We start from the raw sequence: 6000 nt of genomic DNA on the forward strand, positions 1-6000 counted from the left end.
AGGTGACCATGATGGAGTCCCAGAATTGCAAAAGAGCTCCAGCATGGATTGAACGGGAGGTACGGGATCTGATCGCTGTATGGGGAGAGGAATCCGTGCTATCAGAACTATGTTCCAGTTTTCGAAATGCCAAAACATTTGTGAAAATCTCCCAGGGCATGAAGGACAGAGGGCATAACAGGGACCCGAAGCAGTGCCGCGTGAAACTTAAGGAGCTGAGGCAAGCCTACCAGAAAACCAGAGAGGTGAAAAGCCACTCTGGGTCAGAGCCCCAAACATGCCGCTTCTATGATGAACTGCATGCCATTTTAGGGTGTTCAGCCACCACTACCCCAGCTGTGTTGTTTGACTCCTTCAATGGAGATGGAGGCAACACGGAAGCAGGTTTTGGGGATGAGGAAGATGATGTTGATGAGGTTGTAGATAGCTCACAGCAAACAAGCAGAGAAACTGGTTTTCCCGACAGCCAGGAACAGTTTCTTACCCTGGACCTGGAGCCAGTACCCCCCGAATCCACCCAAGGCTGCCTCCCGGACCCACCAGGCGGAGAAGGGACCTCTGGTGAGTGTACCTTTTTAAAATACTATACAAGGTTTAAAAGCCAGCATGTTTAATGATTAATTTGCCCTGACATTTGTGGCTCTCCTGGATATACTCCCAAAGCCTTTGCAAAAGGTTTCTGGGAAGGGCGGCCTTATTCCATCCACCATGGCAGGAAAGTTTACCACTCCAGGCCAGTAGCACGTACTCGGGAATCATTGTATAACAAAGCATTGCAGTGTATGTTTGCTGGCGTTCAAACAACATCCGTTCTTTATCTCTCTGTATTATCCTCAGGAGAGTGATATCATTCATGGTCACCTGGTTGAAATAGGGTGCTTTTCTTAAGGGGACATTCAGAGGTGCCCGTTTCTGCTGGGCTGTTTGCCTATGGCTGAACAGAAATGTTCCCCGCTGTTAGCCACACAGTGGGGGGAGGCAAAATGCAACCTTGTAATGAAAGCACATGTGCTATATATGTAACGTTAACAACAAGCATCATAGGATCTTCTCCTTCCCAGAGTCTAGCGAAGATCAAAAGGCAAAAAAAACACGCTCACGATGAAATGTTCTTTGAGCTCATGCTGTCCTCCCATACTGACAGAGCGCAGACGAATGCATGACAATGTAAGAGTGCAGGAAAGCACAAAATGACCGGGAGGAGAGGTGGCAGGCTGAAGAGAGGACTGAAGCTGAAAGGTGGTGGCAGCATGATGAGAGGAGAAAGGATTCAATGCTGAGGCTGCTGGAGGATCAAACTAATATGCTCCAGCGTATGGTTGAGCTGCAGGAAAGGCAGCAGGAGCACAGACCGCCGCTACAGCCCCTGTGTAACCAACCGCCCTCCTCCCCAAGTTCCATAGCCTCCTCAGCCAGACGCCCAAGAACACGGTGGGGGGGCCTCCGGCCACCCAGCCACTCCACCCCAGAGGATTGCCCAAGTAACAGAAGGCTGGCATTCAATAAGTTTTAAACTTTTAAAGTGCTGTGTGGCCTTGTCCTTCCCTCCTCCACCACTCCTCCTGGGCTACCTTGGTAATTATCCCCCTATTTGTGTGATGAATTAATAAAGAATGCATGAATATGAAGCCACAATGACTTTATTGCCTCTGCAAGTGGTGATCGAAGGGAGGTGGGAAGGGTGGTTAGCTTACAGGGAAGTAGAGTGAACCAAGGGGTGGGGGATTTCATCAAGGAGAAACAAACAGAACTTTCACACCGAAGCCTGGCCAGTCATGAAACGGGTTTTCAAAGCTTCTCTGATGTGCACTGCACCCTCCTGTGCTCTTCTAACCGCCCTGGTGTCTGGCTGTGTGTATCCAGCAGCCAGGTGATTTGCCTCAACCTCCCACCCCGCCATAAATGTCTCCTCCTTACTCTCACAGATATTGTGGAGCGCACAGCAAGCAGTAATAACAGTGGGAATATTGGTTTTGCTGAGGTCTAACCAAGTCAGTAAACTGCACCAGTGTGCTTTTAAACATCCAAATGCACATTCTACCACCATTCTTGCTCAGCCTGTAGTTGAACAGCTCTTGACTACTGTCCAGGCTGCCTATGTATGGCTTCATGAGCCATGGCATAAGGGGTAGGCTGGGTCCCCAAGGATAACTATAAGCATTTCAACATCCCCAACGGTCATTTTCTGGTCTGGGAAGAAAGTCCCTTCCTGCAGCTTTTGAAACAGACCAGAGTTCCTGAAGATGCAAGCATCATGTACCTTTCCCGGCCATCCCACGTTGATGTTGGTGAAATGTCCCTTGTGATCCACCAGTGCTTGCAGCACTACTGAAAAGTACCCCTTGCTGTTTATGTACTCGCTGGCTTGGTGCTCCGGTGCCAAGACAGGAATATGGGTTCTGTCTATGGCCCCACCACAGTTAGGGAATCCCATTGCAGTAAAGCCATCCACTATGACCTGCACATTTCCCAGGGTCACTACCCTTGATATCATCAGATCTTTAATTGCGTTGGCTACTTGCATCACAGCAGCCCCCACAGTAGATTTGCCCACTCCAAATTGGTTCCCAACTGACCAGTAGCTGTCTGGCGTTGCAAGCTTCCACAGGGCTATTGCCACTCGCTTCTCAAATGTGAGGGCTGCTCTCATCTTGGTATTCTTGCGCCTCAGGGCAGGGGAAAGCAAGTCACAAAGTTCCATTAAAGTGCCCTTACTCATGTGAAAATTTCACAGCTACTGGGAATCATCCCAGACATGCAACACTATGCGGTCCCACCAGTCTGTGCTTGTTTCCTTAGCCCAGAATCAGCGTTCCACCACATGAACCTGCCCCATTAGCACCATGATGCCCACATTGGCAGGACCCGTGCTTTGAGAGAAGTCTGTGTCCATGTCCTCATCACTCTCATCACCGCGCTGATGTCGCCTACTTGCCCAGTTTCGCTTTGCCAGTTTCTGGTGCTGCATATAATGCTGGATAATGCATGTGGTGTTTAATGTGCTCCTAATTGCCAAAGTGATCTGAGTGGGCTCCATGCTTGCTGTGGCATGGCGTCTCCACAGAAAAAAGGTGCGGAACAATTGTCTGTTGTTGCCCTGATGAAGGGAGGGGCGACTGACGACATGGCTTACAGGGTTGGCTTACAGGGAATTAAAATCAACAAAGGGGGTGGCTTTGCGAGAAACTGAATGGCCACCTCAAGGATAGAACTCAAAACCTCAAGGATAGAACTGAAAACTGGGTTAAGCAGGCCGTTGATTTCACAAAGGGAGGGAGGGAGGAGAAAATGAATACAAAACAAATCTGGTCTATTTCTTGTTTTGAGCCACTTCATCTATCCTTATATATCATGCTGGCAGCAGACTGTGCAGTACGACCGCTAGCCATCGTCACCTCCTGGGTGCTCTGCAGAAGACGGTGCACTATGACTACTGGCCATCGTCTTCTGCTAGCTGCAGATTAAAAGACAGTGCACTGCCGGTAGGACTCAATCGCCATGAGACGAAACAAGGGAAATGACCTGGCTGAGTCACTCCCATGTTTGCCCAGGCACCCGGTTAAAAGAGCACCCAGGACTACGTCGACGACGGCTACCAGTCATACTGCACTGTCTGCTGCCAAAAGGCAATAAACTGCTGCTCTGTAGCAATGCAGTACCACGTCCGCCTGCACCCAGGAGACATATGGTGACGGTTAGCTAAGCAGGCTCCATGCTTGCCATGGTATGGCGTCTGCACAGGTATCTCAAGAAAAAAGGTGCAAAACGATTGTCTGCCCTTGCTTTTACGGAGGGAGGGAGGGAACGGGGGCCTGACGATATGTACCCAGAACCACCCGCGACAATGTTTTAGCCCCATCAGGCACTGGGATTTCTACCCAGAATTCAAATGGGTGGTGGAGACTGCGGCAACTGTGGGATAGCTACCCACAGTGCAAAGCTCCGGAAGTCGACAGTTGCCTCGGTTCTCTGGACACAGTCCGCCGACTACATGCACTTAGAGCATTTGTGTGGGGACACGCACACTCGACTGTATAAAAATGCTTTCTACAAAACAGACTTCTATAAATTCGACCTAATTTCGTAGTGTAGACATACCCTAAAATTATGTAGATTGCCTCAGAAATGATTACTCATCTATTTATTTCTGATGAACGCTTGTTTATCTACAACATTCAGCACATCTATGAGATGAATAGATGATTTTGAAACCACTACAGTGATTATGAAACTGTTTTGTAAAGATGCAATTATCTTTAGGGCTCATGTTAATTACAGTATGTGAATTGATAAATGAGTCGCCAAATAATCTATTTGTGAGTGATGATGCAGAAATTGAGGTATGTTTCTTTTCTGCTCTGCATTCAAACAGTTAATAAATTAATGCTAAAATTAGAGAAGGAGCAACAGTCCACAATTTGTTTTCCTTAATAAAAATATATTTTTCATAGATTCATAGATACTAAGGTCAGAAGGGACCACTCTGATCATCTAGTCTGACCTCCTGCACAGCGCAGGCCACAGAATGTCACCCACCACTCCTATGAAAAACCTCACCCATGTCTGAGCTATTGAAGTCCTCAAATCATGGTTCAAAACTTCAAGGAGCAGAGAAGCCTCCCTCCAGTCAACCATGCCCCATGCTACAGAGGAAGGCAAAAAAACCTCCAGGGTCTCTCCAATCTGCCCTGGAGGAAAACTCCCTCCCGACCCCAAACATGGCAATCAGCCAAACCCTGAGCACATGGGCAAGATTCACCAGCCAGATACCCAGGAAAGAATTTTCTATAGTAAATCAGATCCCATCCATCTAATATCCCATCTCAGGGGATTTGGCCTATTTACCCTGAATATTTAAAGATCAATTACTTACCAAAATCCCATTATCCCATCATACCATCTCCTCCATAAACTTATCGAGTAGAATCTTAAAACCAGATAGATCTTTTGCCCCCACTGCTTCCCTTGGAAGGTTATTCCAAAACTTCACTCCTCTGATGGTTAAAAACCTTCGTCTGATTTCAAGTCTAAACTTCCTGGTGGCCAGTTTATACCCATTTGTTCTTGTGTCCACATTGGTGCTGAGCTTAAATAATTCCTCTCCCTCTCCTATATTTATCCCTCTGATATATTTATAGAGAGCAATCATATCTCCCCTCAACCTTCTTTTAGTTAGGCTAAACAAGCCAAGCTCCTTAAGTCTCCTTTCATAAGACAAGTTTTCCATTCCTCGGATCATCCTAGTAGCCCTTCTCTGTACCTGCTCCAGTTTGAATTCATCCTTTTTAAACATGGGAGACCAGAACTGCACACAGTATTCTAGGTGAGGTCTCACCAGTGCCTTGTATAACGGTACTAAAACCTCCTTATCCCTACTGGAAATGCCTCTCCTGATGCATCCCAAAACCGCATTCGCTTTTTTCACAGCCATATCACATTGGCAGCTCATAGTCATCCTATGATCAACCAATACTCCAAGGTCCTTCTCCTCTTCCGTTACTTCTAATTGATGCGTCCCCAACTTATAACTAAAATTCTTGTTATTAATCCCTAAATGCATAACCTTACACTTCTCACTATTAAATTTCATCCTATTACTATTACTCCAGTTTACAAGGTCATCCAGATCCTCCTGTATAATATCCCGATCCTTCTCCGAATTGGCAATACCTCCCAGCTTTGTATCATCTGCAAACTTTATTAGCACACTCCCACTTTTTGTGCCAAGGTCAGTAATAAAAAGATGAAATAAGATTGGTCCCAAAACCGATCCCTGAGGAACTCCACTGGTAACCTCCCTCCAACCTGACAGTTCACCTTTCAGTAGGACCCGTTGCAGTCTCCCCTTTAACCAATTCCTTATCCATCTTCTGATGTTCATATTGATCCCCATCTTCTCCAATTTAACTAATAATTCCCCATGTGGCACGGTATCAAATGCCTTACTGAAATCTAGGTAAATTAGATCCACTGCATTTCCTTTATCTAAAAAATCTTACT

The sequence above is a fragment of the Dermochelys coriacea genome, chromosome 11 (genome assembly GCF_009764565.3).
Source record: "Dermochelys coriacea isolate rDerCor1 chromosome 11, rDerCor1.pri.v4, whole genome shotgun sequence".
Taxonomy (NCBI): Eukaryota; Metazoa; Chordata; order Testudines; family Dermochelyidae; genus Dermochelys; species Dermochelys coriacea.